This window comes from Scyliorhinus torazame, chromosome 10 (assembly GCF_047496885.1).
Source record: "Scyliorhinus torazame isolate Kashiwa2021f chromosome 10, sScyTor2.1, whole genome shotgun sequence".
Classification (NCBI taxonomy): Eukaryota; Metazoa; Chordata; class Chondrichthyes; order Carcharhiniformes; family Scyliorhinidae; genus Scyliorhinus; species Scyliorhinus torazame.
The window spans coordinates 149139255-149161031 of record NC_092716.1 but is presented as its reverse complement, the minus strand read 5'-3'; the positions used below and the strand labels follow the sequence as shown (position 1 = coordinate 149161031).

Here is a 21777-nt window from a genome sequence, read left to right as displayed (position 1 = left end):
CCCGGTGAGGACGGAGGTGGCGAGCGCAGTTTCGGAGGTGCGAGAGCAAGGGGAGGCGCTGAAGGAAGTGGAGGAGACGTTATTGCAGCACGACGATCAACTTGCCTCGATGGGGAAAGTGATGCGGAAGGTGATGGATACTAACAAGGATCTGTGAGGAAAAATGGAAGACCTGGAAAACAGATCCAGGCGACAGAATTTGAGGATTGTGGGGCTGCCCGAAGGAGTTGAAGGACCAAAGCCGACTGAGTATTTTGCCGTGATGCTGGCAAAACTATTGGGGGAGGGGGAGGATCCCTCCCGATATGAACTGGATCGGGCTCATCGGTCGTGGAGGCCTGTACCAAAGGCGAGTGAGCCGCCAAGGGCAGTGACTCTGTGCATCCATAGGGACAGGGTGAAGGAGAAGGTCCTGAGCTGGGCCAAGCAGAAGCGGGTGGTGCAGTGGGCTGGAGCTGGTATACGTGTATACCAGGACTTTACGGTGGAGCTGGCAAGGAGGCGGGCTGCCTTCAACTGGGTGAAGAGGGCACTGTACATTAGCAAGGTGCGGTGCGGCATTGTATATCCAGCGAAGCTGAGGGTGACTTACAAGCTCAGGGACTTTTATTTTGGAACGGCGGAAGCAGCGGAGGAGTTTGCGAAAGCAGAAGGACTGTGGCAGAACTGACAAATTGGGGAATGACCATGTGCCGATGTAACCTCATGATTGTATTTTCTTCTTTTTTGTATCACTGCGCGCGGGTGTAGAGATTAAAGAAGCCAATGTGGTATATATTTGGACAAGGGAAGGGACGGGACTTTCACTCGAAATGAGAGTTCTTTGGGGTGTAGGTGGATATGCGGGGTTTGTGTGCTAAAAGGGGATCTTTGGGCTTTCCTAGGGCCGGGCAAGTGGGAAAGGGACCTGGGCGGGGGCCTCCACGCTGGCCGGTTTAAGCCGGCCAGTGAACGGGAGTGAGGTGGGGGGAGGGGCTGCGGCCATCGGAGCCTGGCAGAACAGGGTCCGAGTGGTCTAGCCAGGGAGGAAAGTTGGGGGGGGGGGGAAGGAACCGAGGTTGGGAGGAGTTTTACAAGAGGCAGTGGACGGGAGGAGCTGGAGACCTGCGGTGGGGGGGGGGGGGGGGGGGAGGAGAATAAAAAAATGTTTTTTAAAAAAGGGAACAAGAAAAAAGATGGAAAATTAGAGGCCAATTAGCCTAACCTCGGTTGTTGGCAAGATTCCAGAATCCATTGTTAAGGATGAGATTTCTAAATTCTTGGAAGTGCAGGGTCGGATTAGGACAAGTCAGCATGGATTTAGTAAGGGGAGGTCGTGCCTGACAAACCCGTTAGAGTTCTTTGAAGAGATAACAAATAGGTTAGACCAAGGAGAGCCAATGGATGTTATCTATCTTGACTTTCAAAAGGCCTTTGATAAGGTGCCTCACGGGAGACTGCTGAGTAAAATAAGGGCCGATGGTATTCGAGGCAAGGTACTAACATGGATTGACGATTGGCTGTCAGGCAGAAGGCAGAGAGTTGGGATAAAAGTTTTTTTTTCGGAATGGCAACCGGTGACGAGTGGTGTCCCGCAGGGTTCAGTGTTGGGGCCACAGCTGTTCTCTTTATATATTAACGATCTAGATGACGGGACTGAGGGCATTCTGGCTAAGTTTGCCGATGATACAAAGATAGGTGGAGGGGCAGGTAGTATTGAGGAGGTGGGGAGGCTGCAGAAAGATTGAGACAGTTTAGGAGAGTGGTCCAAGAAATGGCTGATGAAATTTAACGTGGGCAAGTGCGAGGTCTTGCACTTTGGAAAAAAAGAATAGAGGCGTGGACTATTTTCTAAACGGTGACAAAATTCATAATGCTGAAGTGCAAAGGGACTTGGGAGTCCTAGTCCAGGATTCTCTAAAGGTAAACTTGCAGGTTGAGTCTGTAATTAAGAAAGCAAATGCAATGTCGTCATTTATCTCAAGAGGCTTGGAATATAAAAGCAGGGATGTACTTCTGAAGCTTTATAAAGCAACTAGTTAGGCCCCATTTAGAATACTGTGAGCAATTTTGGGCCCCACATCTCAGGTAGGACATACTGGCACTGGAGCGGGTCCAGCGGAGATTCACACGGATGATCCCAGGAATGGTAGGCCTAACATACGATGAACGTCTGAGGATCCTGGGATTATATTAATTGGAGTTTAGGAGGTTATGGGGAGCTCATAGAATCATAGAAGTTTACAGCATGGAACAGGCCCTTCGGCCCAACCAGTCCATGCCGCCCAGTTTTTACCATTAAGCTAGTCCCAGTTGCCCGCACTTGGCCCATAACCCTCTATACCCATCTTACCCATGTAACTATCTAAATGCTTTTTAAAAGACACAATTGTACCCGCCTCTACTACTACCTCTGGCAGCACATTCATGACACTCACTACCCTCTGAGTGAACAAATTGCCCCTCTGGGCCCTTCTGAATCTCTCCCCTCTCACCTTAAACCTATGCCCTCTAGTTTTAGACTCCCCTACCTTTGGGAAAAGATGTTGACTATCTACCTTATCTATGCCCCTCAATATTTTATAAGATCACCCCTAAGCCTCCTGCGCTCCAGGGAAATAAGTCCCAGTCTATCCAGCCTCTCCTTATAACTCAAACCATCAAGTCCCGGTAACATCCTAGTAAATCTTTTCTGCACTCTTTCTAGTTTAATAATATCCTTTCTATAATAGGGTGACCAGAACTGCACACAGTATTCCAAGTGTGGCCGTACCAATGTCTTGTACAACTTCAACAAGACGTCCCAACTCCTGTATTCAATGTTCTGACCAATGAAACCAAGCATGCCGAATGCCTTCTTCACCACCCTGTCCACCTGCGACTCCACCTTCAAGGAGCTATGAACCTGCACTCCTAGATCTCTTTAGATCTAATAGAAACTTACAAGATAATGAATGGCTTAGATAGGGTGGACGTAGGGAAGTTGTTTCCATTAGCAGGGGAGACTAGGACCCGGGGGCACAGCCTTAGAATTAAAGGGAGTCACTTTGGAACAGAGATGAGGAGACATTTCTTCAGCCAGAGAGTGGTGGGTCTGTGGAATTCATTGCCACAGAGGGCAGTGAAGGCCGGGACGGTGAGTGGCTTTAAGACAGAAGTTGATAAATCCTTGATATCTCGATGAATTAAGGGCTATGGAGAGAGAGCGGGTAAATGGAGTTGAAATCAGCCATGATTGAGTGGTGGAGTTGACTCGATGGGCCGAATGGCCTTACTTCAGCTCCAATGTCTTATGGTCTTATGGTCTGAATATTCCTGATCAGTATGGTCATCAGCACTGTACATTCTTCAATATTCCTGATCGGTATGGTCATCAGCACTGTACATTCTTCAATATTCCCTGATCTGTATGGTCATCAGCACTGTACATTCATCAACATTCCCTGATCTGTATGAACATCAGCACTGTACATTCTTCAATATTCCCTGATCTGTATGATCATCAGCACTGTACATTCTTCAATATCCCCTAATCTGTATGGTCATCAGCACTGTGCATTCTTCAATATTCCTGATCTGTATGGTCATCAGCACTGTACATTCATCAATATTCCCTGATCTGTGTGATCAGCACTGTACATTCTTCAATATTCCCTGATCTGTATGGTCATCAGCACTGTACATTCATCAATATTCCCTGATCTGTGTGATCAGCACTGTACATTTGTCAATATTCCCTGATCTGTATGGTCATGAGCACTGTACATTCATCAATATTCCTGATCTGTATGGTCATCAGCACTGTACATTCATCAATACTCCCTGATCTGTGTGATCAGCACTGTACATTCTTCAATATTCCCTGATCTGTATGGTCATCAGCACTGTACATTCATCAATATTCCCTGATCTGTATGGTCATCAGCACTGTACATTCTTCAATATTCCCTGATCTGTATGGTCATCAGCACTGTACATTCTTCAATATTCCTGATCTGTATGATCATCAGCACTGTACATTCTTCAATATTCCCTGATCTGTATGATCATCAGCACTGTACATTCTTCAATATTCCTGATCTGTATGGTCATCAGCAGTGTACATTCTTCAATATTCCCTAATCTGTATGGTCATCAGCACTGTACATTCTTCAATATTCCCCGATCTGTATGGTCATCAGCACTGTACATTCATCAATATTCCTGATCTGTAAGGTCATCAGCACTGTACATTCTTCAATATTCCTGATCTGTATGGTCATCAGCACTGTAGATTCATCAAATTTCCCGATCTGTGTGGTCATCAATACTGTACATTCTTCAATATTCCCTGATCTGTATGAACATCAGCACTGTACATTCTTCAATATTCCCTGATCTGTATGAACATCAGCACTGTACATTCTTCAAAGAGTAAATGTACGATCTTTCTTCATTTATTAGTTGTGGAAATATTGCAAGTTAGGAAAACTTTATTTGACTGTGTATCAGCTGGAGGCAGCAGGCCACATGATGAAACCTTTAGGAATGTACCCTGGGGAGTTTAAGATCCCTAATGTGACACACATATTTAAAAAGTTGGAGGGGCAAAAATTAGGAAACTATGATCTCTGTGGTGGGGAAGTCGCTGTGATCAATCATTAAGGAGATGGCTGAGCACTTGGAAGGACAAAGCTCAATCCACCATGCCGGCATGATTTTATGAAGGGTAAGTCATGGTTGATAAACTTTCTTGAATTCTTTGAGGACGTAATCAGCAAGGTGGACAATGGGGATCCTGATGTGGTACAACTGGACTTCCAGAAGGCTTTTTACAAGGTGCCGCATAAAAGAATGATCCAGAAGGTGAGATCGTCGGAGATTGGGCGTAGAGTACTAGATTGGATTGAGGATTGGCTGACTGACAGAAAGTAGACGGGCGGGATAAATGGCTCCTTCTCTTGCTGGCGAACTGTAACAGCGGGGTGCTGCAGGGGTCAGTCGTCGGACCTCAAATGTGTACAATTGATATAAATGATCTGCAAGCAGGGACAGAGTGTAACATAGCAAAATTTGCAAATGATACTAAAATAGGTGGGAAAGCAGGCAGTGAGAGAAGATGAAGAGTTTACACCGGATAAAAGCAAATTACTGCGGATGCTGGAATCTGAAACAAAAGAGAAAATGCTGGAAAATCTCAGCAGGTCGAGCAGCATCTGCAGGGAGAGAAAAGAGCTAACATTTTGAGTCTGATGACTCTTTGTGAAAGCTAACAGACAGAGAAAGTGGGAAATATTTATACTGTGGAGTGAGAATGAAAGATGAGTCATAGCCACAGAAACCCAGGGAAACCGGGTGCTAATAGCCACAGAAACCAAGGGGTAAGAGTGTTAATGGCAGTCCCCAGAGAGAACAAAAGATGCGAAAGGCCAAACAGCAGACAAACTAACATCAAAGGATGAACTGTAGATGTGGGGGAGAGCTGGAAGCAAAGAGGAGAAAGGTGAAGGAAAGGTAGATCAGATTGGGGGCGGGGGGGGGGGGGGGAATTAAATATATATTAAGAAAGAAAGAAATGGTAAAAGACAGTTAAAATGAAATGGGATGAAAACAAATGGGTCGAGGTGGGGTAGCGTTAATCATCTGAAGTTGTTGAATTTGATGTTGAGACCGGAAGGCTGTAGCGTGCCTAACCGGAAGGTGAGATGTTGTTCCTCCAGTTTGGTTGAGCTTCACTGGAACATTGCAGCAGGCCAAGAACAGACATGTGGGCATGGGAGCAGGGTCTTTTGTTGAAAGGCGGTAGATTTAAAAGTGAGATGAGGAGGAACTACTTCTCATAGGAGGGTGGTGAATTTTTGGGACTTGCTGCCCATAGTGGGGTGGTGTCCGAAACATTAAATGGTTGCAAGGAGATAGATGAATTTCTGATTTTAAAAATTAAAGGGATATGGGGAACAGGTAGGGAAGTTGATTTAAGACCAGGAAAAGATCAGCCATGATCTGACTGGATGGCAGTGTAGACTCGAAGGGGTGAATTTCCTGCCACAAGGTCTTTAATAGCAGTAGAATTGAATATGCACAGCCTTTTTTCATTCCGAGAGATCGAGTCACTGTCACCACCCCCACTCTCCCGCCCCCACCTCTCCTCACGCCACCACCTCACACCCATACTTTCATACCGTTACAGAAGAGGTGAGAAACATTTAGGCATGGGTAGCACCTTAACATGTAAAAGCTAGTCAGTGCAGCTTGACATGGATCGCACAGCTCTAGCAGCTGTGGAGTGCAGAGCAGTCAGGAGGACATAGTTTATGCTGGTAGTGTGGGAGCGTCATGCAAGTAGGGGAACACACTGCTTTTGAATGCAGCAAGAGAAAAGAGCCCATTCAGAAAATACTCATTATTCCAGATAATACATAGAGCTCTTATCATTTAATGAAAAATTGTCAAGATCCTGGACAGGATGCACCTGCTGTGAAACTCCATCTGGAAGTGCTATTACGCTGCATTGCTGATACTGGAGTGTGACTTCCCTTTGTAACTCATACTGCAGTGCAATTCCACATAACTTCTACTGAAGTTCAAATGCGCTGCTTAATTTATACTGCAGCAATATGAATTCATATTTCAGTGACAATTACAGAATAAAGTTGCCCTTTTAGATGGTATTGGAGTATTTTTATAGCTTCTACGGGAGCCAATTAGAAAAACTCAAAAGAGCCATCAGCAGATATTGTGTTTCTTTGTGTTGGATATTCTAGCAGTGTCTCTCTGTTACAGTGGGGCAGAAGGTGGTTGCAGGAGCGGGTTGGTGGGGTGCCCGGGTTGCCCCATGTTGCTTTCGTAGCTGAGGCTTGGCTTCATGTTGCTTTCAGCGATGAAACTCGAGGAGTTTAGCTCCTTCTAGGATGCCTTTTCTTCACTTCGGGGGGACTTAGGCCAGCGATTTCCAAGTGTTGTGGGGATGTTGCACTTTTTCCAGCAGGCTTGGAGGGTGTCCTGGAAGCATTTCCTCTGCCCTCCTGAGGCTCACTTGCAGTGTCAAAGCTTTGAGTAGACGATTTGTTGCGGCATTCTTGTGTCAGGGATGTGGACAATGTGGTCCATCCAGTGGAACTAATCGAGCATGGTCAATGCTGGGGATGTTGCCTTAAATGAGAACACTGACTTTAGTGTGCCTATGCTGCTAATAGATTTGCAGGATCTTGCAGAGGCAGAGGTTGTGTGACTTCTCCAAGGTTTTATGGTGCCAGCCGTACATAGTCCACGTCCCTTAGCCAGATAGGAGGGCGGGAAGGCTGCACAGGCACACCGAAGATGGTGCAGGACTTCATTGTCATGGCTGGTTTGTTGACAGTAGACTCCCAAGGGATGGAGAGTGGTGGTCCAAGTTGTCCAAGGCCTTCTGATAACCAGAGAGCAGTGCTATGTGGCGAGAGCAAGTTGGTACAGGACTTTAGTGTTACAGATGTCTAGTGCAAGGTCCATGTTTTCGTACACCTTGGTGATGTTGATGATGTCTTGGGGCTCGACCTCCAAGTGCGCACCGAGGCAAGCATCACCTGTTTACTGTAGTTCAATGACAGAGGATGGGAAAACCTTGGATCTGGCCAGCAGGTCAGCTGTCGTAACATACAATAACAAAGTTCTCAGAGGCAATCTCCCACTCAGGACCATAGATATTACAGTGCAGAAGAAGGCCATTTGGCTTATCGAGTCTGCACCAGCCCTTGGAAAGAGCATCCTACTTAAGCCCAAGCCTCCACCCTAACTCCATAACCTTTTGGTCACTAAGGGGCAATTTAACGTGGCCAACCCACCTAACTTGCAGATCTTTGGACTGTGGGAGGAAACCGGAGCACCCGGAGCAAACTCACGCAGGCATGGGGGGGGAAAGTGCAAACGTCACATAGATGGTCACCAGAGGCCAGAATTGAACCCGGGTCCGTGGAGCTGTGAGGCAGCAGTACTAACCACTGTGTCACCATGTCGCCCATGGGTTGTACAAGCAGGTCACCATAACGCTATGGTTTCCCCTTTTGAAGTGCTGATAGATGTCAGCAGTTAACAGAAAATTGAGAATTTTGGAAAGGCCAATTAAAAGATTTTAATGCTTGGTCCTCATTTGCACTGGTCAGAGCTGATTTAGTGCTCAACTGGTATTGCATGACCTTGGCAAGCTTCATAGTTACTCGGAGATGTAATGTCACAACAGTTGTACATAATCCCTGCAGTGCAGAAGGAGGCCATTCAGCCCATCAAGTCCACAGCAACGCTCAATACAGCACTTTACCCAGGCCCACTCCCCCACCCCACCCCTGTAACCCTGCACATTGATCATGGCCAATTCATCTAACTCTCACACCTTTGGACTGTGGGAGAAAACTGAAGCACCCGGAGGAAACCCACGCAGACAGGGGGAGAACATGTCATCTCCACACACAGAGTCACCCAAGGTCGCAATTAAACCCGGGTCCCTGGCGCTGAGAAAGCAGTGCTAACCACTGTGCTGTTAGTTTATCTTCACACCAATATACTGTCTTTCTACCCTTTGGGAAAAGGTGGGGGAAGTGGTGGAAGGATTTCCAAGCTGATTATCAGCCCGTTGAATCATGTTATGAACATTCCTTCTGTGACCAACAGGTCCTGGTAATGGGCTCAAACGTGGAGCTTCTGATCCAGTGGTGGGGGGGGGGGCTACCACTGCGCCACAAAGCTCCATTTACTGCAGTGTTAAACCCTCTTTTGGGGCATTATAAAGTTAATATAGGCAGGAAAATTGAAACGCACAGATGGTCATATTGATCTACAATCACTACAGACTAGCGGTTTTAAAATGCGCTTGTGCTGCCCTCTGCTGACTGGTAAGGAAATGTGTAAATACATTGGAAGCAATTCAAAGAAGGTTTACTGGAATAGGCAGGTTGTCAAATGAGGAAAGATTAGACAGGTTAGGCTTGTATCCATTCAGGTTTGGAAGAGTAGGGGGTGACTTGACGGAAATATTTTAAGATCCTGAGGGGTATTGACAGGATGGATGTGGAGAGATGTTTTCTCTTGTGGGAGAATCTAGAACTCGAGGTCATTGTTGAAAATAAGGGATCGCACATTTAAGAAGGTTGTGCGTTTCTGGTAATCTCTTCCGCTAAAGGTAGTGAAAGCAGAACCTGTGAATATTTTTAAGGCAGAGCGGGATAGATTTTGGGGGTTGACAGGTTTTCAGGGGTAGACAGGAATGTGGAGTTGAGGTTACAATCGGATCAGCCATGATCTTATTGAATGGCAGAACAGACTTGAGGGGACGAGTGGACTATGCCTGTTCCTAATTCATATGAACAAAGAATGTGATATTGTCATTCCAATAGTAACTTAAGGTGGGATTCCGTCAGCCCGGGGCCGGGCCGGAGAATCGCCGTGACCGGTGCGAATCGTGCCACACGGCCCCGACGCTGGGACACGATTCGTGCCGGCGTGGTCAGCACGCCGCCGGTTGGGGCCGCTCCACGAGGCCCCCCCCCGGTGATTCTCGGCCCGGGATGGGCCGAGCGGCCGTACCAAAAAAAACCGAGTCCCGCCGGCGCTGTTCTAACCTGGTCTTACCCGGCGGGACCTCAGCGTGGAAGAGTCAAGGGACGGCTTGTGGAGGGGGAGAGGGGGGTCCGACCCCAGGTGGGAGGTCTCCACTGTGGCCTGGCCCGCGATCGGGCCCACCGATCGGCGTGCCGGCCTCTTGGGCTGGGGGCCTCCTTTCTTCCGCGCCGGCCCCTATAGCCCAACGTCATGTTGCGTCGGGGCCGGCGCGGAGAAGGGAGCCACTGCGCATGCGCGGACCCCGTGGTGCCCAATTGATGCCGGGTTCAGCAGCTGGATCGGCATGGGTCACTCCAGTGCCGTGCTGACCCCCTGTAGAGGCCAGAATTGCTGATCCTGAGGCCATGTTGACGCCGTCGGGAAATGCAACGGTGTTTTCGACGGCGTCCACACTTAGCCTCAGGATCAGAGAATCCCGCCCTTAATTTCTGGTACTCGAGCTGCAAGCTGCTGCTATTAAATTCAGTAAAGAAAGCAACACTTAAGCAGTGCCTTACATTGCCTCTGGATGTCCCAAAATACAGTCAAACCAATTAAGTATAATCACAACAAAATACTACAAACAACGATGTGATACTGTGATGCTGACTGGCCAGGAAACAGGTGTCATGCGAGAGTGCCTTTAAGAACTGGATGTTTAAGCAATGTACCTTTAAGAAAACAGTGATGTCATAGAGTGGGTGGAGCTCAGCTCAGTTCAGCCATTTTGCAGTTGGGATTTGCAATTTAAAAAAGTGCCTGACTGGTTTTGCTGAGAGCAGTTTAAAAGTGCCAGGCTGTTTTGCTGTGAGCAGTTTAAAAGTAGAAAGCCAGTTTGAGACAGCAGCTTGAGAAGTTCTGGTTTGCTGTGAGTGCTTGAAGAGAGAAAGCCAGGTTTGAGAAAGCAGCTTGGGGGTGTACTGTGTGTTTCCAGAGAGTTTGCAGGAAGAAAGAATGGAGCCGAGTCGGAGGCCGAGAGAGGCCTCCTGAAGAAACTGGAGCCTCTGATGGGCCAGAGTTTTAGCATGACGAGCACAGAGAGTTCGACGATGGAGACATACACTTATTCTTTCCGAGTGTGCGCGGCCATCGACAATCATCCATTTGCTGGACTCATTCAGCAGAGCAAGAAGAATGAGACGAAGGTCATTGGAAGAATCAATTCAACACAGATTATTGGAGGCAGCGATTGGATTGTTCTGATCTATGGCGATGGTGACCGCTACACCAGTCACTGCAAAGGAGAAAAACGTAGGGGAATGGTCATGATCTCCTGTGATCCCTATGTCCTCGGTGCTGCATTCACCACTGTGTTTGAGGAACGGGAAAAGGTTGCTGACTGCTTTTACCTGTTTGAATTGGACAGCAAGACTGCCTGCCCCCCACCAAGTCATCATCTCAGCCCTGGCTCTGTCCTCCTCATCCTGTTCCTGGTGCTGATCACAGTCTATATCCTGGGTGGATTTTTATATCAGCGATTGGTGATCAGGGCGAAAGGTTTTGAACAATTTCCAAACTATTACTTCTGGCAAGAACTGGGCAACTTAACAGCCGATGGCTGTGATTTTGTATTCCGGTCCAAACCTCGCACTGCAGCCGCGGCGTCATAGGAGTGGGAGATGAGCAGCTAGGAGAGGAGGATGAAGAGGAATGAGATGAACATCTCCTGCCTATGTGAACGTGCATGCCAGTGTTCCACTGCACTGCCCTCTGACCGTCCACTGGAACAGTCTCTCTCTCTCTACTCTGTGCCAGTGTCCCACTGACCGTCCACTGGAACCTTCGTCCTCTGCTCTGTGCCAGTGTCCCGCTGCACTGCCCACTGGAACCTTCGCTCTCTCTGCTCTGTACCAGTGTCCCGCTGCACTGCCCACTGGAACCTTCGCTCTCTCTGCTCTGTACCAGTGTCCCACTGCACTGCCCACTGATAATCCACTGGAACAGTCTATCTCTCTGCTCTGTACCAGTGTTCCGCTGCACTGCCCTCTAACCATCCACTGGAACCTTCGCTCTCTCTGCTCTGTGCCCCGGTCCCACTGGCACTGCCCATGCCCACTGTGCACCCGAGTCTTCTTTCTCTCTCTGCTCTGTGAAAAATCTTTCCCAATTCTGCTGTGAGTGCTGTTTCCGGTCTGGCTTCTGCTCCCCAACTTGGAAATCCACAGTTAAATCCATGAGGAGGAAGGGGATGTGTTTGGGGGGCCACAACGTTATTGGGTAGAATGTGGCAGGAGTGGAGTAAGGGAGCGCTGTCTGTGCGGAGTCTGCGCGTTCTCCCAGTGTGCGTGGGTTTCCTACGGATGCTCCGGTTTCCTCCTGCGGTCCGGGGATGTGCAGGTTAGGTGGATTGGCCATGATAAATTGCCCTTAGTGTCCAAAATTGCCCTTAGTGGTGGGTGGAGTTACTGGGTTATGGGGATAGGGTGCTTTTTCCAAGAGCCGGTGCAGCCTCGATGGGCCGAATGGCCTCCTTCTGCACTGTAAATTCTATGATTCTATGAAAGCAAGGTGCTGGAGCTGAAGTCACCCAAGTTAATATATCTCTGCCATTCTACAGAAAACATATATATCCTTTAACCTGATGTGATACTGTTTAAAGGTGTTAAGTCTCTTGGAAGTTTGAAGGAACATTTTAAGGAATTATTTACTGTTGCAATATTTTCTGAGTTATCTTTGAAGTAAGGGGTGTTAAAAGATCCAATGTTTATTTAAGATGTTAAGTTGAGTTCATGGAATAAACAGTGTTTTGTGTTTAAAAACGCACGTGTCCATAATTATAATATCACACCTAGGGAAAAAGCCGTGTGCTAGGAACAGCAACAAATCCATTAAAGGGTGAGGTTGGTTGAACTCCATGATACATTTTGGGGTTCTGAAAACACCTCGCCCATAACAATTGGAGGCTCGAGGGGGATAAAAGTCTATCTATTGGATTGGCTTTGTGAACTTAAAGACAGTGAAGGATTGTTGCTTTTCCAGTGTGGTATTTTAGTTTAAGTGGGGAGAGTGTTGTGAACAATGGCTTTTTCAGAGGCTCAGACGTTTTCGGGGGTGGAGAATGTTACACGTAGTACCTTACAGACAGAAACGAAAAGCAGACTGTTAGATTTGGCAAGAACATTGCAGTTAACATTACCTGACAAAATGTGAAAAGATGAAGTAATTATGGCAGTGGTTAAGCATTTAAAGTTGCCTGAGATAGAATTTGACTCATTGGAAATGGAAAAAATTCAGTTGCAAATTAAACAAATGGAACATGAGAAAGAATTAAAGCGGCTGGCATACGAGAGTGAGAGAGAGGAAAGAGAAAGAGAGAGAGGAAAAAGAAAGAGAAAGAGAGAGGAAAAAGAAAAGGAGAGAGAAGAAAGGAGAAAACAAAGAATAGCCCTAGCAGAACAAAAAGAAAAAGAAAGGGAGATACAGATCAGGGAAAAAGATAAAGAGAGGGAGTTTGAACTTCAGAAAATGGCCATGAAACATGACAATCAGTTAAAATTGGCAGACGTAAAGGGAAACGTAGAGTTGGATGAAAGTGATGAGGATAGTGAGAAAGAGCGTCATAGTAGAAGGCTTGGTGGGAATCTATTTAAATATGTCCAAGCATTGCCAAGGTTTGACGAGAAGGAAGTGGAAGCCTTTTTCATTTCATTTGAGAAGGTCGCTAAACAAATGAAATGGCCACAGGACATGTGGGTATTACTGATTCAAACAAAGCTGGTAGGTAGAGCTAGTGAAGTGTTTGCATCACTACCGGAGGAGGTATCTGGAACGTATGAGGAGGTGAAGAAATCCATCTTCAGTGCATATGAGCTAGTGCCTGAAGCTTACAACAAAGGTTTAGAAATTTAAGGAAAGAATTTGGTCAAACATACAAGGAGTTTGAAAGGCTCAAACAGAGTAATTTTGATAGGTGGATAAGGGCTTTGAAAATAGACCAAACGTATGAAGCTCTCAGAGAAATTATACTTTTGGAGGAGTTTAAAAATTAAATTCCTGATGTAGTGAGAACTCATATGGAAGAACAGAGAGTTAAGACTGCGAGATTAGCAGTGGAAATGGCAGATGATTATGAATTAGGTCATAAATCAAAGATTGGTTTCCGACATCAGTTTCAGCAGGTGAGGGATAGAAACTGGGGACATGAGAAATAGTCAAGTGGTAAAGGTGATCTGATGGGAGACAATAAAGAGAGTGTACCTCAGATTAAAAAAGAAATCCAGGCGGGTGGAAAAGAAATTAAAAGTTTCAGATGTTTCCACTGTAATAAACTAGGCCATGTAAAGTCACAGTGTTGGTGGTTGAAGAAAAGTACTGGGAAGGCTGATGTGGTAAAACAGGATAAGACAGTGGGGATGGTTAGATTGGTAAAGGAAAGCCCAAGGGAAGCGAAGGAGGTGCAAACGATTGTAAAGCCGGTTCAAGAAGTAATTGTTAAGAAGGTGCCAGATGTCTTTCAAGAATTTACTTGTGTGGGTAAAGTTTACTCATGTGTATCAGGAGGAGCAGGTAAAGAAGTCACAATTTGAAGAAATACAGGGGCTAGTCAATCTTTAATGGTAAGAGATGAGGAATTATGTAGTTTGGGAAGAATGTTGCCAGAAAAGGTGGTAATATGTGGAATTCAGGGTGAGAGGAGTAGCGTTCCATTATATAAGGTAAGGTTGGAAAGTCCAAAAAGAGTGAAGTGGTAGTAGGAGTAATAGATAAACTATCTTGTCCAGGAATACAGTTTATCTTGGGTAATGATATAGCTGGTTCGCAGGTGGGAGTGATGCCTACTGTGGTTGATAAGCCAGTGGAAAATCAGTCAACTGAAGTGTTGAAGGACGAATATCCTGGGATTTTTCCTTATTGCGTAGTAACAAGGTTGCAAAGTCACAGGTTAAGACAAGAGGAGAAATCAAAGAGTGAAGATGAAGTTGAAGTGCAATTATCAGAAACGATTTTTGATCAGATGGTTGAAAAAGAACAAGAACAGGTGGAGGATGAGGCGGATATTTTTAGTTCAGGAAAATTGGCGGAGTTATAACAGAAAGATGTAGAAATAAAACGGATATATCAGAAAGCATATACGGAAGAGGAATCTGAGAGTATACCAGAGTGTTATTACCGTAAAAATGATGTCTTGATGAGAAAATGGAGACCTGTACATATGCAGGCGGATGAAAAGTGGGCAGAAGTTCATCAAGTAGTATTGCCGGTAGGGTACAGAAAGGAGTTGTTGCGAGTTGCACATGAGGTACCAGTGGGAGGTAATTTGGGAATAAGGAAAACTCCAGCTAAAATCCAGAAACATTTTTATTGGCCTGGACTACATAAAGATGTAGTTAAATTTTGTCAATCATGTCACACATGTCAAGTGATAGGGAAACCTCAAGCAGTGAGCAGCGCCCTTAATACCCATTCCAGTATTTGAGGAACCTTTTTCAAGGGTCCTAATCGATTGTGTAGGACCGCTTCCTAAAACAAAAAGTGGGAATCAATATCTTTTGACTGTCATGGATGTGTCTACTAGGTTTCCAGAGGCCATTCCAATACGTAATATTACAGCTAAAAGGATTGTGGAGGAGTTACTTAAATTCTTTACTAGATATGGACTACCCACAGAAATTCAATCGGATCAAGGAACAAATTTTACTTCAAAGTTATTCAAAGACGTTATGGATAGCTTTGGAATAAAACAAGTTAAATCAACTGCATACCATCCAGAATCGCAGGGTGCTTTAGAAAGGTGGCATCAGACATTAAAGACAATGTTGAGGGCGTATTGTCAAGATTATCCAGAGGATTGGGATAAAAGAATCCCATTCGTATTGTTTGCAATTAGGAATACACCTAATAAGTCTACCAAATTTAGTCCTTTTGAACTAATTTTTAGTCATGAGGTAAGAGGACCACTTAAATTGATTAAGGAAAAATTGGTGGGTGAGAAATCGGAAATTACACTATTGGATTACGTGTCAAATTGGCTAGACAACATTTGAAAGTTGCACAAAATGTGATGAAACGGGTAGCGGACAAGAAATCCTAAGTTCGTAGTTTTGCCAGAGAGAATAAAGTTTTAATGTTGTTACCAGTGGTAGGGGAGCCTTTAAAAGCTAGGTTTTGTGGACCGTATCAGATTGAAAGGAAATTAAGTGAGGTGAATTATGTGCTAAAAACACCAGATAGAAGGATGTTCTTAAAAATTGGTATGAATTGTTAAGTTACCTTCCAGAGGAAAAACGAACTGACCTGAAAGAGTTATTGATATCACATGGGCAAGTTTGTAGAGATAAATTGGAAGTACTAAAATGGCTATACATGATGTAGATGTGGGAAATGCTGTTCCTATCAAACAACATCCATATAGACTTAATCCTTTAAAATTGTCACAGGTTAACAGAGAGATTGAGAGTATGCTGAAGAATGGCATAATTGAAGGGGGTTGCAGCCAATGGCGCTCACCCATCATGATGGTACCTAAACTAGACGGTACCCAACGGTTGTGTGGACTATCGAAAGATAAATGCAGTTACAAGAACAGACTCTTATCCTGTCCCACCATTGAAGGATTGCATGGAGAAAGTGGGACAATCTGCTTTTATTTCCAACTTCCAGACATGGAAAGAACATTTAAACCATCGTATGGAGTTCTTCGATCGACTTCAGGTGGCGGGTTTGGTGATGAACCGAGCCAAAAGTGAATTTGGAGAAGCCCGAATCACTTTCCTTGAGAAGTTTCCGATACCCTCAAGAAGAAGGAAAATAATGCAATCTCTTAGCATGAGTTAATTTGATCGAACCTTTGTGCAAAAGATTTGTAGCGTGGTTGCTCCACTGATGGACTTGCTAAAGAAATGTCAAAAATTTCAATGGACAGCGGACTTTCAACAGGCATTTGACTGGCAGAAAGCTGTGATCACCAATGTTCCTGTATTGGAAAATTGCAAGGGACTCTGGTCAAATTGAACTAAATTATCTGATTCTGACGAGAATTGCCGAGGAGTAGAGGAATGGATGGATCGTGCAGAGACTTTGTTCAAAGAGACTGTCAATCGAGAAGGATTTCGGTTGGAGGAAGAAGAACAAAGAAAAATGGACTGTATCATTATACCTGTTTGCGTGTGTTGTTTTCTTTAAATGAAAATGTATATTTACTGTGTGCATTTCTTAGTGGATGGTTCAAAAGTGAAAAATGAAACCATCTCGAAGTTGATGGGGGGGGGGGGGGGGGGGGTTCTTGGGGGGAGGTGTCATGCGAGAGTGCCTTTAAGAACTGGATGTTTAAGCAATGTACCTTTAAGAAAACAGTTATGTCATAGAGTGGGTGGAGCTCAGCTCAGTTCAGCCATTTTGCAGTTGGGTTTTGCAATTTAAAAAAGTGCCTGGCTGGTTTTGCTGAGAGCAGTTTAAGAGCGCCTGGCTGTTTTGCTGTGTGCAGTTTAAAAGTAGAAAGCCAGTTTGACAGCAACTTGAGAAGTTCTGGTTTGCTGTGAGTGCTTGAAGGGAGAAAGCCAGGTATGAGAAAGCAGCTTGGGGTGTGTCTGTGTGTTTCCAGAGAGTTTGCAGGAAGAAAGCAAGGTGCTGGAGCTGAAGTCACCCAAGCTAATATATCTCTGCCATTCTACAGAAAAAATATATATCCTTTAACCTGATGTGATACTGTTTAAAGGTGTTAAGTCTCTTGGAAGTTTGAAGGAACATTTTAAGGAATTATTTACTGTTGCAATATTTTCTGAGTTATCTTTGAAGTAAGGGGTGTTAAAAGATCCAATGTTTATTTAAGATGTTAAGTTGAGTTCATGGAATAAACAGTGTTTTGTGTTTAAAAACCCACGTGTCCATAATTGTAATATCACACCTGGGGAAAAAGCCGTGTGCTCGGAAAAGCAACAAATCCATTAAAGGGGGAGGTTGGTTGAACTCCATGATACATTTTAGGGTTCTGAAAACACCTCACCCATAACACAGGGGATAACTCCGCTGCTCTTCTGCAAACTAGTGCGATAGAATCCTTTATGTTCAACCAAGAGGGCAGTTGGAAGTTTGGTTTAATACCTCATGCAGAACACGGTGCCTGGAAGAGTGCAGGATCCTCTCAGCTGACCCTCGAGTGCAGTACCTTGATTTATTTTGCTCAGGTTTCAGGCATGCAACTCCAGTATGAAATGGATTGGTGGCACGGTGGTACAATGGTTAACATTGCTGTCTCAGTGCTAGAGAGCAGAGTTCGATTCTGTCTTTGGGTGACTCTCTGCGTGGAGTTTGCACATCCTCCCCCGTGTCTGCATGAGTTTCCTCTGGGTGCTCCGGTTTCACCCCACAGTCCAAAGATGTTCTGTTTGTGTGTATTGGCCATATTAAATTGGCCCTTAGTATCCAAGGGATGTATAGGTTCGGTGGAGGTACGGGGATTGAGTGGGGGTTGGAAAGGGTGCTCATTCAGGAGGGTCTGTGCAGACGTGATGGGCCGAATAGCCTCTTTCTGCGATGTCGTAATTTTATGGGTCTATGGATTGCTACATTCTCATTGCAAGTGCTAAACACTAAAGAAGTAAAACAAAATACAGTGCTCGGAGTGCCTTATAACCCACCGTCAGACCACATTTGTAACATTCAAAGATGCAGTTATGACTGAAGTCAATATAGCTTAAGTGCATGAAGGTCAGTAACCTTTGGTTCCAATGATCTGTCTGTAAAACCCATCTCACAGCCACAACACCAGTAAAGCATGTTACAGGAGGATATTATTCTCTCAATAAAAGTGTGAGCAGCAGGATGTTCTAGGAACAGATCTTACCATGCAAACACACAATAGGTTGTTACAGGAGAGCTTGGCAATAATAAAGGCACAGATGGAAGGAGTTACACTGCTGGTTGCTAGGGTATTGAATACAGCAACACTGGGGTAAACACTGCAGTGCTGCATTCGGTAATAATTCCAACTGAATATTGAACACATTTTCTAAAGCAATTATCAAACTAAAGAATAAAGGAAACAATTAAACTCTGAACAGTTGTAATACAATTTAAATACTGCAGTCAGTGAATCCATAATACCTACATTTATACTGTTATTATGTTGAAACGTCTAGAGTGCTCCACTCACAATACTTTGAAGTGTCGTGATTTGTGTAGGATCAGATGTTTGTAATAAAATCTTTTTTCCACACGGTGTAAAATCTAAATGAAGTCAGGGGCCGATTTAGCTCACTGGGCTAGACAGCTGGTTCGTGATGCAGAGCAGCGCAGGTTCAATTCCCGTACCGGCCAAGGTTATTCATGAAGGGTCGCTTTCTCAACCTTGTTCCTCAGGTTAAATCACCACCAGTCAGCTCCCCCTCTCAAAGGGGAAAGCAGCCTATGGTCTGGGACTATGACGACTTTACCTATTAAATGAGAAATTAAATAAGAAACACCCAGTTACTGCCTATCAATCAATTGCACTGCTGTCTAGAGAACTATATTTACAAACAGACTAAACTCAGACCAACCTACATTCTGTGGGTGCAGGATATTGAATCCTTCAGGTGGACACCTTATTGTAAATACAGGATCAGAGATATTCCACTTCCAGTAAACATTAGAAACAGTTTTCTTGCAATTAAATCTAGGTTCCCTGCAGGCACTTAATTACCTATCACTTGATAACAGTGCAGAATGTTCTGCAATGGATTTAAATATCTGAAGAGGCAGAAAGGGAAGTACATCTTGAAAGAGACTATGTCATTCCGATTAATGTTCCTGTTCATATTGGATCACAGAACCAGCATATCATTGCCATTGAAAGTTTGCAACCGATTTGTTATCATTCAAGCGTTGTGAAGTATGACATTAAAAATCCAAGTGCAGAAAAGGCTGTAACAGCGCTTGAGCAAGGCTATAGTGCTGTGTCCCTCTTTTTAAAATAATTACATGATTTATGTCAATTGCTTTAAGTTGGCATTTAATAAGAATGATCTACTTCACGAGCACTAACTGTAGAATACATTTTAATAACATGCAACATTCGTCACTTGGCATTAAGGACCACCGGTACACCAAGATAAAATAACACTATGAGTTGTTAAACACCACACATCATTCATCAAGTATGTACCTCGGTTACAGTACTTAAACCATTTTTGGAGCTCACCGCCCCCGTTTCCTAACACTTGCCAGCAGTATAACAGTTCCAGTGAGAAAAAAAACATTCACATGTGACTCACATTCACAGGGCCATTCACAATAAACCAAAATACCAATTAGAATTCATTATCTTCTAGAGAAAGTCCCATTAATAATGTCACCTAGCGGTACGACAGGATAAGTGAATCACACTGCTGGCCAGGACACTTATTTCTACCCGGCTGCATTCAAACCTGCATGAAAGCATTTAAAGAGACCATTTATACAACATTTATTCTCCTTCTCTAAAGCTCAATCACTTTTCTTCAGAAGCTTTTTGCACAAGCCAATTGCAGCAAAGTTCCCACTTCAGTTTAACATTGGAAATGTCGAACCCAGTGTTTTATTATAAACATTACAGGGCTTTTTATTTATTTTACAATAGCAATTTTCCCTCAATATTTACACATCATGGCCACTAGAGAACCTGGAGAGGAATTCTGTGCACCAGGGAGTTTCTGCTTTGTGGAGGTAACGCATGTGTGCCCATAAGACATTGGAGCAGAATTAGGGCATTCGGACCATTGGGTCTGCTCCGCCATTCAAACATGGTTGATATGCTTCTCACCCCCATTCTCCGGCCTTCTCCCCATAACCCCTGATCCCTTTATTAATTAAGAACCTATCTCTCTCTGTCTTAAAGACACTCAGTGATTTGGGCTCCACAGCCTTCTGCGGCAATGAGTTTCACAAATTCAGCACCTTTTGGCTAAAGAAATTCCTCCTCATCTCGGATTTAAAGGATCGTCCCTTCACTCGGAGGCTGTGCCCTCGGGTTCTAGTTTCTCCTACTAGTGGAAATATCCCGTCCAAGTTCATTCTACATAGGCCTCACAGTAGGTGTACCTGCATCTCAAAGACTGCAGCGGTTCAAGAAGGCAGCTCACCACCACCTTCTGAAGGCAACTAGGGATTGGTAATAAATGCTGGTCAAACCAGTGACCCACACACATCCCATAAATAAATTTTAAAAAATTAAAATTCGCTAAGTTTCGATGAGATCCGCCCCCCCCCCCCCCCCCCACCCCGCGCCCCCAACCCTTCTAAACTCCATTGTGTACAGACCCAGAGTCCTCAACCGCTCCTTACATGACATGTCCTTCATTCCAGGGATCATGCTGATGAACCTGCTCTGGACCCTCTCCAAGGCCAGCACATCCTTCCTTAGATATGGGGCCCAAAATTGCTCACAATACACCAAATGGGGTCTGAGCAGAGCCTTATCTAGCCTCAACAGCACATCCCTGCTCTTGTATTCTAGCCCGCTGATTCCACACTTCTGCAAGATCCAATTTACCCTTAATCACCAGCAAGTCAATAATCTGGGATCAGTGACATGGGCAGTTTTCATGAACATTTCCCGCACTTTATCCTGTCCCTCTGTCACTGAGATAACCAGGTAGATTTTCAGTATGGTGTTGGGCACTGTAATAAATCCACGAAGGTAGAATTCCCTTCACCAGAATTCATTTTATTTACAAACCAAGAGCCGAACAACCATGTGCATTCAGCTTGCTGTCTATACTGGGGAATGCAGAGGATCTGACACTCCCTGTTCTCTACAGAGTAAGTGGTTCCCTGATTGGGCCACTAATCAGGGAACTCATTCTAATTGGCCAATCTCAAAGGCCTGGCCTAAGTCATTACGCCCCTCCCCTCCAAAAGTCCGAGGCGCCCCCGTGGTCCTCGTGACTCACGCGTCTCCTGCTTAGTTTCTGTGCCGGGTCCGGATCCGCAACTACGGCCTCTGACGTGGGGGGGGGGGGGGGGCATAATGGCAAGGCGCCCATCTTTTCCGATGCGAGCGCCTGAGGGGCGGTTCACCCCCTTCCTCCGGCGGCAGGGGGACAGCTGCAGCATCATCTATGGTGTCCATATCCGAGTCCAATGTCCTCACCAGTGGTGCCGGAGGGGCGTGAATAGAATGTCGTGGAAGACTTTCCATGGTCCTCGGTACACTGTCTGAGTCAGTTCCAGGGGAGGAAACAAATCTGAGGCCTGCACATGGTCCCGGTGCCTTTTTACGACGTGTTCTCCCACACGTACCTCATACGACGCTGGTCCTGCCCTGGCCTTGACCGTTCCTGCTATCCATGT

The 21777-nt window shown here is 45.2% G+C and overlaps 1 protein-coding gene and 1 pseudogene across 1 annotated transcript in view; one reads left to right on the top strand and one right to left on the bottom strand.

Moving 5' to 3' along the window:
• pdhx (pyruvate dehydrogenase complex component X) overlaps positions 1-21777 on the bottom strand; it is a 494696-nt gene that overhangs the window by 414661 nt on the left and 58258 nt on the right. The gene's annotated exons all lie outside the window — the stretch shown is intronic.
• Positions 10478-11400, top strand: LOC140384884 (cation-dependent mannose-6-phosphate receptor pseudogene; annotated as a pseudogene).